Source organism: Clarias gariepinus, chromosome 22 (genome assembly GCF_024256425.1).
Source record: "Clarias gariepinus isolate MV-2021 ecotype Netherlands chromosome 22, CGAR_prim_01v2, whole genome shotgun sequence".
Taxonomy (NCBI): domain Eukaryota; kingdom Metazoa; phylum Chordata; class Actinopteri; order Siluriformes; family Clariidae; genus Clarias; species Clarias gariepinus.
The window spans coordinates 4033041-4045403 of NC_071121.1; positions in this window are offsets into that span (position 1 = coordinate 4033041).

The window sequence follows — 12363 nt, forward strand, 5'->3', positions numbered from 1 at the left end:
GAAAATGGCTGAACTAGTGTCATCTTAAAACCCACATCTTGCGCTTACCTGGATTAACCGCAAACGTAACCGAACATCAATTACACCGCGTTCGCTTTAAACAGCTACACCTTTCATTTTGTTGCTTGTCTTGTTGTTAACATTTTCGTACCTATGCAACACGTTCATTTTATCATCAAGTTTAACCCAGTACATTCTAAGATTTTTGCCTTAAATTGTCTGAAGATAAGCAGGTACGCAAATCCTGTACTTGAGTAAACTTGAGTAAGGTAAACTATTAGTGTAAAGTAAAACAGTTCTCACCTTTACATTTACCTAAGTATAAAATACTAAAGTACTGATCTTGTATTAGCTCACAGTAGCCATTAAGTAAGTAAAAAAAAAAAATCTTACCCCACTGTCCGGGATGCACGTTCTGTTTTCCTGGCTGTCAGCAACCATTTCTGTTTCTGATTACAAACCCCTGATTTTAACAAAGACACGGCACTTGACTCAATAAGGCATAAAAGTCATCAGGTGGCGTTATTGTGGTTAGGGGAAGATGCGGAACTCAGTGAATTAAAAGTACCAATGTTTGTTGTGGGATGGATGTTCTGGAGTAGAAGTAAAAAGTCACCACTAATAAGTGCAGAAACAGAAACAAAGTACAATTGTTTAGTAACTTTCCACCTCTGAAGATGAGGGCTTCCAATAACGGTGGGAACTTCCCTGTGTGTTTGTGTTACGTCACATTTCAAGTTTACTTGTAAATTTCATAAAATAACAAAAAAGAAAATCTGCCATTTTAAAGGTGCACAGTTTAGTAAAAAACAAACAAACAAACAAACATGTAGCTAAACCAACAACAGAATAAAATTTCTTTTGGGGGGGGAAAGTTAATCTAAGTTAATGATACTCATTTGCTAATTTTCATATAGTGGTTCATTTTAATCTGCGCCAACTTCTAGGAATCTCAGTCTTAGACCTGTAAAAAAGCTAAGCCTTTAGGAGGCTAATGCTATGATCGTTTGTTCTGTTAGCATAGAGCCGCCTCGTTCTCCGACATAAACTACCATTCTTTCATTTTGCCCGGAATGTTTGTTGTTAGCAATGTTACCCTGTTTGCAGTTTAAGTGCTAAACATTGTTCAGATAATAATATTTAATACAAGATTTTCAGTCGCGGTTGATCCAGGTGACAAACGCATGTCGTAATCATGTATCGTAGCATAGCGATGGTTCAAGGTTCGAGTGATTAACATTAATGTAGCACTAAACATTTTATCAAATGTTGTTATTTACGTACTTTTTTTTATTTGTGAAAGCAGCTGTTTTTACGGAAATTGGCGATTTGAGACATAACGGCCTACAGTTTCAAAATCCGATTAGCGCTGTATTTCAATAACGACTGACTGCCAGGACAGGAACGAAAGACTCGTGCTGTGACACAGTGGCAACCTTCTTGTAAAGCATGATCACTGAATGAATTAAGAAATGAAAGGAATTAGAAATGCTGTTATTTTTGTTAAGGATCCTGTGGTTTCCATAGAATATACAGCATAATTACTAACAATTAAAGTATATCTACATATTTGTTCCTACTTGTTTTTCCCCCTGTCTTCTTCTCACCCCAGTCTTTCCACTTCAACTGTTCCTCTGCTGTTCTTCTGCAGTGCATTTTCCCGAAAGTAGCTCCAGGGGCTAGCAGCTTTCACGTAACTGCATGTTGATGCAGTTGATTTGTCTGTCTGTTTGTTTTTCTGTTTTTTTTTTTTTTTCCGATTGTAACTCCGACAGGACAAAATGAGGCTAATTCTAGAGATCCAGTCTCTTATCTTGTTCTCTCAGTGCTGAACACACATATGATTAATGTGACGGTTAATATTAATTACAGCTGCTTAAATGATGAGTGTTTTCTTATGTGCTCTTCATAACTGCTTCACTATACCGAATATATATATATATACACTCCATATTCTATCTACAACTATAACGTTCATATAATATAGCTATAATACCCAAGAGATTTAGAGTGATGTGTTAAAAGGCTATATGCTTTTATTGCCATCCTCGATGTTAGCTTAAGTGTAATAAAATGCCTTTTGCTATTTTACAGCACTTCATTCTAGTCATAGCTCCTACGATACTTAAATCCAAAATATACATGTATCCAAGCACAATAAGCTGAGGATTAAAGCTGAAATTTATAAAAAGCTTTGCCTCTTCTTGCAATGTACAGTATGTGGATGAATGATCAAAACAAGCCTTTATTTCTCAGACAGTTAATAAATGTCATAGGTTAGGTAAAAATTAAATTGTACACAATGTAATTTTACCTAAATGTAATCGAACAAAGAAGTGGTGTTTATTTTTTATTTTTTTGTGTGTGTGTGTGTGTGTGTGTGCGTGTGTGTGTGTATGTACTGAAGCTACAAGGCGGACTATTAAGCTGCCAGTTTAGCATGCATGGCCTGGGTACATTTCATTTTTTGCTCAGTTTAATCAGTTATTTTAATCTTTAATTTCATGTACAAAGCTTTTTTTTTTTTTTGTAGGACTAAAACAAAAATGAGAAAAAGTGGAGGATCTTTCCATCCTTATACAGTACGTGCGCACTTTATAAAACCACTGGAACTATGTATAAAATAATAAGAATAAAAAAACAAAACATTCATCCGAGATGCATCTTATCCTTCAAAATAATAATACTGTAAGGATTATTAGTGATGATGATGACGATGATAATGATGATGGTGTCAATAATGATTATGATGATAATAACTATCATATAAATCATGATAAAACTGTTGACTGTTCTGCTTATTGTCGTTCTTTTTTTTGGGGGGGAAGTCACTTGGACCTTACATCATTCATTCATGTCACAATCCAGCAGCTCTAAAGGCTTTCCATTAGGTTTTTGGTGTGACTTTGAGGATTTGTGCACATCAAGTAAGATCAGGCATTGTTGTTACAATGTCAAGGAGAGTCCAGTTCAGGTTCATCGTATACCACAAAGGTGATTTCGGGGGTTGAGGTCAGTTTGAGCTCTGTGCAGGTTCTTCGAATCCAACCTTAACACGCCATGTCTTCATGGAGCTCAGTTTAAGCAGGTTTGGGTTTGTTAATTCTGTCTTTGTGCTTCTAACCTTAGTAACAAGCTTGTAACACAATGCTAAATCACAAATCCCTTTCCAACCCCCAGTTAAGGGCACTACTTGGTTTGTGGAACAAGGGATAGTATACTAAGCACACTGATATTCTAAAGTGGAAATATAAAATAAATTTTATGATTTTCTCAGGACTGTCCATTACCTCCATGGTTTATTCTCTTAACCTTTTGGCTACATAGTACCAGTAAGGACATAAAACCTTCTTTCACCCCTGTTAATTAAACTAACTCTGTCGCCAGCTCCACCAGTTGTGCTGAGTTAATTCCGCCAGGCGCAGAAGGACATGTGTTGACGCAGGAAAATAGCTGGTTAAATAAACAAACAAATCATAATCTGTTGATAATAAATGTTTGTATAACTATTGTATAAAAGCAACATCACGCTCGAGGTCATGCTGTTGTACTTGAATATCAGCATGGCCGTGATATCTTTAGTTCTCCTGCTGCGACCTCATGCTTATGACCGCATCCTGAAATTTACTATAACAGCACGACCTTGAGCGTGACATTGTTTAATTATACACTAGCTGAGTTGGCACATACACTACCAGTCAACACACCTTCTAACTCCATAGTCTTCCCTGATTATAATTTCTTTCTACATTATAAGGCAATGCTGAAGGCATCCAAAAGATTCTATAATCTCTGTATCTGTATCGATGTATCTGCTACTTCTGCTCTGTAATTTCTTTATATATAAAGCCATTTCTAATCTAAATCCATTTTTAAGCTGGTTGTTAATTGGTGATTTCTGAGGCTGGTGACTCTAAATGAACTTCTCCTCTGCAGCAGATGACAGTTTTGGTCTTGCTGTCCCGGCAAGGTCTTCGTGAGAGCCAGTTTCATAAGGGCGCTTGATGGGTCACTTGACAATACTGTTCTTACAAGAACTGTTCCAGAACAGCTGACCTTTGGGTCTTGTTGTTACTTAGTTAATTCCATATGTGTTATTTTTATAGTTTTGAAACCTCCATTATTGGTCTAGATTGTAGAACATTAATCACGAAGCAAAAAACAATGAATCAGAAGGTATGTCCAAACTTTTGACTGGTATGTTACACTGGAGAAGCTCAAGTAAAACTGCCATAGTAACACTTATGTATGTTTCTTTGGCAGCACTCAATTAGCAAGTAACACACAAATAAGATCATTTACGTATGATGGATTAAGCTGATATAATTGTAGACTTTCCTAGAAGGCAGTGCTTCAATCTGGTGCACTATTTATCTATCTGTACATCATTTTGTATATTAATTTATACGCAAGAGCAAAGTTTATTTTACACTGACTGTTAGTTACTTATTATGAAGCTACACACACACCTTGCATTCAGACTGTCTCCTGCCCGTCTCTTGATTGAATGCCCTTGGCAGCCATTTTATGGGCTGTTTATTTCATTACTTTATTAGCACAAGTAAAGTGTGATAGTGTTAAATAGGAATACAATTATAATTAAGTCTATAATACTGTAAATCACAAACTGAGGATTTCAGGTTTCAGGAGCATGGTCTGAGCAGAATGGCCGTTTCTAAATGCAAGCATCGACAGTAAAGCATGAAACACTAAAGCAGGGTGTGGGCTGGTTTTTAGTCCTCCGCCTCCTCCATGAAATACTGGCAGGAAGTGAACGAGGGCGTCGGAAACGGGACAAACCACAACGTGGCAAGCAAGAGAATCCTTCTCGAAAGACAGCATGATATTTCATGCACTGGGGGATCTGAGGCAAGTGAGTCAGACGTGTCAGTTTGAGGAAAAACCCTGTGCCATGCTTTCCTCTCCGAGATCAGGATAACAGGTTTTGTCTCAGTTGGATGCTGGATGTGGGTTCCATCCACCTGTTTTTTTTTTTTTTTTTGGTTTGTTTGTTTTTTGTGATAGTTATAGGGATGGGGGTTGGAATAAATTCAACATCAGTGGGCACATTTCATGGTTCTGTTGAATTTATCTTACTGCTGATAAATACACTGAAATGAATGTTACCATGTCCGATTTGATCAAGTGTAAGGATTAGACCAAATCTGATTAATTAAACTTCTCTCACACAAACAATTTCCTTTTTGAAATTTGAAGAGCTTCTTCAGGACTAAATAAAAATAATAAAATTTAGCATTATCAGACTCAAACGTCCCGCCCCCTCCCCTTACAAAAAGCATGAATGTAAGGAACAATTTACAATGCTGCTTCTGATACACTCCAAGTTTAAATATACATTTCATTAGGCTCCTGCTAGTGCACTCTGGACCCCTTGAAACTCGATGCATGTGTGTCTACAGAAAATCACGAGTGTGCATTAGCATCATGAGAACACCTGAATTTTTCCTGCATGCAAGACGAAATAGATACGAGTCACCACAATCCTGCACATGCTAATCTGCAACATTAGCAGTTCCTTAATGCACCTTCGCAAGCATTAAACATGTCAGCAGCATTAGTGCTGTAGTTTGCAGCAAATAATGCATTTGTATGAACTGCGAGATCATCACTGATGTCAAACCGGGGAATAAGAAACAAAAATATGGACAAGTCAAGGGTGACAAAAGGTTTAAGGTCTAATGAAAAAGGACAGAGAGAGACAGGGAGAGTAAACTAAAGCTAAAATACAAATACAAGAAAAAATACAAGGGACAAGAAAGTCTAAAGACTTGGCGAGCAGCTAAAACAAACAAAGGGTAGTGAGATTTTAATTAATAAAACTAAGGAAATTATATAAACCTAAAAAGTTAGAGGAAAATCTACAGCAAGAAAAAAAGCTAAGAGGAAATTGCCGAAAGAAAAACTAAAAGAGACTAGACCAAACTTAAAGCAAACGACTAGCAAAAATAAAATAAATAAAAAAAGGTTAAAGCCAGCAGCAAAGAAAAGAAGATGTACTACAAAAAAAAAGCTAAAGAAAAAAAAGCAAAAGTAAGATGAATAAGGCTAAAGGCTAGAGAAGGAATGCAATGGGATGAAAGCACAAAGATTAGCGCTAAGGGCAAAATAACCAAAGCTTAAAAAAACAGGTTGGAGGTAAAGCAAAGGCAAATTTTTCTTTTTGAAATCTAACATATGTAGAGAGGTAAAAGATTTGAAAAAAGAAATAAAAGTATGGACGGAGCCAAAGAAAGAAAGAAAGAATCAAAGATCTCTAAATCAAAGAGACTAACCCAAAACCTAAAGTGAAAAGATAATGCAAAATTGCTTATGTGAAAAAAAAAAAAGAATAAAAGATATTAATCTTTCTGGGGCCCAAGCACTATGACATCATAGGGCTGATGTCATAGTTCTGAGCCCCAAACAGCTTTAAAAAGGCTAATGAGGTGGTTTTTTTTTTTTCATTTTTATTTTAACTACTTCAATTTGTTGCAGCATGCGGAGCGCTGATACTGCTTATTCGTGTGTGTGTCTGCGTGTGTGTGAGAGAGAGACAGAGAGAAAGAGAAAGAGATGACCCACATCACTCTCATTGCACCTTGTTCCTTTCTGCAGTCTCATAAAAGACAAAAAAAAACCTCTTACAGCTTCAAGGATACTGCAGCATCCAAGCTTGCGCGTGTGTGTGTGCGTGTGTGTGTGTGTGGCTGCAACATGCTCAGCTTTGTATTTTAAACACTGCAGTCCACCTGAAGGTGAAGAAAATTGGGTCACTGCAGCTGAGCTCAACTGCCTGACATTTCACAAGGGCACAGGAAGATCCAGGATGTTTCGCTGTGTACATCAGTGTCGAATGTAACCTACATTCAAAAACGCTCCAGTTGTTCTTTCATATTATTGTGTATCTTTATGTACATCATGTTTATTTCACCAAGTACCAAACACTAATACACAATTTTCCTCAGCTTCGGTAATTCAAGTATTAGTAACACTGACACAGAGCCACAAAACTCCATGAAACTGACATCTAACATCTTAAGTTTGATGTTTCGAAAATTAAGGTCAATCTCATATTAAATATTAGGCCACCATAAAATTAGAGAAGTGAAGTGAAGAGATTCATATCCAGACAAACAGTCATTGTTTCCCGTCAGCTAATAACTGATTAATGAACAGCTAATAACCTAAATGGGATGGTTTGATCATATAAACTGAATAAAACTAATTTTACACAAGAAAATATAAAACATAAAGTAAAGAAAATTTTAATTGTATATTTAAAAAAATGAGGAAAGTGCGAGTGCAAACGGCTAGGTCAAACAGGTTTAGCGTAAAATAACTAAAGCTAAAAGGCTAGGGGGAAAAGGGAAAATGGAAAAGACTAAGGGTTGGAGGAATAGCTGCCGCAAACTAAATGTTTTTTAAAACAACAAAGCAAAGGAAGGAAAGAAGAATGTAGGGAAGGGCGAAGGAGAAAGCGTAATGCAGTTATTTCCAGTCAGCTAATAAATGATAAGCTAACAGCTGGTAAGATAAATGGGACTGTTTGCTAATAGAAACAGCATAAAAATTACAAATTAAGTAGATTCTGAATTAGCAAACTAGCATCTGTTGTTCATCAGTGGCGATTCTTAAGTTTTATTTGTTCAGCTAATCACAGATTTGATGCTAGCGGGTTGGTCTGATTCGATTCAGTTTGATATTTTTCAACATTGTAATGTGAAACTTTTCCACAGCTTTATTTCTTACAGGATTTGTAGCCTTAAAACCACTAAAAATACTTGAAATGCTGTGTAACTTGTGCCTCATACAAAAACATTATTTTTTCGAGAAGTCAATGGCTGCAGCTTGAAGTATCAGGGCGGGGCTACAGTTACTGAGCATTCTGAGCATGTCGGGGCGGGGCTGCATGTGTAGCTTCACCCAAACTGTGTTTCTTGCTGCCACCATGTGATATAATCGAGTAATTACTTACATAAGATCGTGGCTTTCGTTTAAAACTATAGAAAGAAAAAAAATAAAGCAATTTATTGCAAAATAATTAAATGTCAATATTCAGCATATAAAATATTATAAATAAAATATATACATTTTGGTGTTATTGTAACTAAATGTAAAATCAAATGCAACTTAAAATTTTTTCTGCCACATAGAGTATATGACCATACACGGTATGATATGCAGTGAAATGCTTATACAACTGTTCGGTAGAGTAAAAAGACAGAGACATAGAAGGATTTTACTGCAAGGAAAAATTGTACTGATGAAGAACATTTTTCATTATTTTTTTTACATAAAACATTAGCGCGATTTGCATAGTTCGAATAAAATATTTATATTATTCAATATGCTAAACATTTACAATTCATAAATTTGCTGCATAGTTACAATAAAAACTAATTTTTATATTCATGTCCCATGTTTTTTTCTTTAAAAAAAAAAAAACCCAAAAACTAGCATATTCTTAAACTATACTCGATTATACCACACATATAGGTGTCAGCAAAAAACACCGTTCGGGTGGAGCTTCAAAAGTGTGGCTTTCTTTTCTGCCAATCGGCTGCACCACACTCCAGTCCAGTAGGTGGCGGTATTGCACTAACCACTAAAACAGTGATAATCTCACAAAACACGAGTTTTTGTGTAAGATGGGCCCATTTTGTATTTTCTGCATGAGTTGTAGTATATTTTTTTTAGAACTAGACAATTTCAGACCTTTTAACGTTTGTCATGTTAACTACATTAATTAAAAAGTGTGAACTGATTCTTAATTAAGTCTTTATTTTTGACCAACGATGGATTCTTTACTGACACACAACCAGTGCTAGCCTTTAATAGTGCTAGCCTTTAAATATCCATAAATGTCACTGCTAGCATCAGAGCGCCATTAGATATTCATTAGGTATGACTTTTCGCATTATCGTCCTTACTGTTTTCCTACAATACTGTACTGGAGTTCTCCTCTCAAACTTGTTCAACGAATGCCTCAGTTAGTGTCAGTGTTTCAAAAACGATGTAATGCACGTCACATGTATGCAGCATTTCTTGGTCCAACCATGCAGACTGAAACACACACAGAAACCAGCTGTGTTTACATCTATCCATTTTATACGGCCACATCGATGATGACATCACATCCTGACAGCACATAAGAAGGGATGGAATTAGCATAACTAGCTTTCGCCCTCCTCCTGCAGCACACAAAGAGGAAGGAGGGCAAGAAGGGGCACTTTAGTGAGGCTTTACATTTATAGCAGCAGAGACAATGGACACACACTCAGACACACCTAAATAACAGTCTGGAATTCAGAGAACGAAAAAAGAAGCGGAATTCAAGGATGAAGAAAGGCAAATGGTGTAGTAAGGGTAAAGATCTGAGGGGAGAAGTCTAAAGCAAAAACGCTTAAGCAAGCATCCAGGGATTTAAAGTCTGGGATCAGCATCTAGGGCAAAAGTCTCAAGCAAACATCCAAGGGCAAAGGGCCTGGACAAATGCCTAGAGGAAGAAGGTTGTAGGACAGACAACAGCTATGGCAGAAAAAAACATTGTTTAGAGTTAGTGCAAAGAAAATAAAAAAAAATATATATGTCTAGGATAAATATCTAGGCAAAGGCCTAATGCAGTCCAGAATTAGGCTTGGCCAAAAGCATAGTGTAAAAACCGACGACAAATACAGAAAAAAAAGAAAAGAAAAAGGACTATGGCACAAGTTTAGAGAAGCATTTCAGCACTAAGCAACCAAGGTCGAAAGACTTGCTAAAACTCTTGGCTAAAATCCTGAACCAAAAGTCAAGGGCAAAAGTTGAAAAAAAATAATAATAATAATAAATCCAGAGCTTAGGCGAGATTTGAAGGCACCTCCTCCAGCGGGGCTAAAAGATCAAGGGAACAGTCCACGAATCCCTCCATTTGGCAAAGAAAGGTGAGCTGAAGTCTTCTTCCCTTTCTGGTTGTTCCTTAGCACTGTAAATAAATACAAATAGGTTTCACTGATGATAATAATAATAATAATAATAATAATAATAATAATGCATTTAAACTTATATAACCCAGAGTAATACAGGCCTTATCAATCAATACAAGTGCACACACACACACACTCACACATAATGACAAAGCCCTTTATAATGCATAAAATTGTCAAACCACTTTAACAACAGATGGTATGTCATGCTTAATTAGCCTTAATTAGTACGAGATTATGTAATATGATTGATTAGCTGATCATTTGTCATCATTTTCCCTTTACCCAGAGAAACATATGCACATCTTAGAGATGATTACACACAAAAAAACTGAGGCAAGCTGCTGCAAAGCTTAAGCGTTTGCCAGTAAGATTGTGAAAAAAGAGTGCCAGAGTAACATGTGTCACAAACATGAATATAACAGTGCCAATTGTCTTAGGATTTTGCCAAACACAGTGCTCATATTTGCAAAGCATATTAAAAAAAGGCACGAGCGCCAAAATGTTCTGAAATAATTGCTGACAATAGTGGCAATAACAAGGACAACAATAACCCTGAACAATAACTGCATCAGCATTTATCTAATGTGCTAAACATGGAAACTCACAGCTCAACAGTGGTAGTGGTTAAAGTGGGTTAACTAGCAAGCTGGGATATAATGAGAAAAGCATTTCGCTGTACTGTATGTAATGTATACATTGCCTATGGATGTTGGTGAATAGTAGCCGTCAATATTACTAACGATGTTACAAAAATGTCAAAACTCTGGCAACATTTACAAAAACAATGGCATTTACCAACAACATCTATTAACATTCATCAACATTTACTAACACTATCACCATTTACCAAACAACAATAATACCATTCATCAACATTTACCAACACAACCAACCTCCATCAGCAAAAGTCCAAACATTTACCAACAACAGAGCCAAGATTTACCAAGAACACGATCAACATTACCTACAGTGCCAAAATTTATCAACAAGAATACCATTATTTACCAAGACCACTCCCAAAATTTACCAACAGTGGAATCGGTAACTATCACTACTAACAGTTGCCTACATGACTACTAATATTTACCAACAATAAACAATAAAACACCACCGACATTAACCAAGTTCAGTGTCAAAATTAACCAACATCACCACCAACATTTACCAACAAAAATGTAAACATCAATACCAGGGGTCCGTTCTTTGTACGTCTCTAACTCAGTTAGCCGGATTTGATTGTTGTGGATTTGTCCTGATCTTGTATTGTTTCATTCTTCGATGCGCTTCTCGCATTTGTTGTCATAGCAACATATCCGTAAGCTTGAACCTGCTCGGTAGCAGGTTTATTTCATGTAAACAGGATTTAGGCTGCGCTCCTGGCGGGTTATGATTGGTTGAAATGGCGAGGTCACATCTGATTGGTTAAAGAGCACGACTGACACGGACATATACTTTTCTGTGGGAACAGAAAAGTATATGCCCCCTGCCATGGACTGCCCCCCCCCACACACACATATAATCGCTATCAAATATTATATATGAACATAAATTCATAGGTTTATTATCATCAAATATGATATTACTATTATAATAAACCCCAGGCACGAAACAGCCTTGTATAAATGTTTATTTTGTAACACATTTATTTTTCAGGGGTTTGTCATAAAAATATGCAAATAAATATTTATATATATATTAAAAATAAATATTTTATAATGATAAATTGGACGAAACTAATTTTATTATAAAATAAACAATATAAAAGTATACATCTTGTATTTAAAAAAAAAAAAATTATATTTATATTTTTTCATATACAACATATTTATTTTCATATTTCTTATTTTATTTTATTGTCTTATGTAATTTGTAAACCATTAACATATGAATTTATGTTCTAATATAATATTTGATAGCGATTATGTTGGGGGGGCAATCCATGGCAGGGGGGCATTTCAGCGTATAACACGTGTTACAAAAAAAAGTTGAGCCGCTCTTTTTCCATTTCGTCAACCAATCAAAGGGCTTGTGATCAGTGTTTCTACTGTCGATGCATATCGCCTTTTAAACCAACGCACGAACTCGCAATAATCCTAGACAACTCAATCCAGCTATACTAATCATCAACAACAGGTGAGCTCAAAGAACCGACTTAGCCGGATCGTAATTAGCACGATGATCTCATCTTAGATGTGTCAATTCATCTCAGATGTGTCAAGCGACGTACGAAGAACGAACCCCAGCAGACAAACAACACTGTTATTTATCAACAACAAAAATGACATCTATCCACAAAGCTGCTAATGTTTACCAACACTTCTCAACTTTTCTCAACAACAGTGCCAACATTTAACATCACTACCCACATTAGGGTACCCATACCATGGTAACCCTT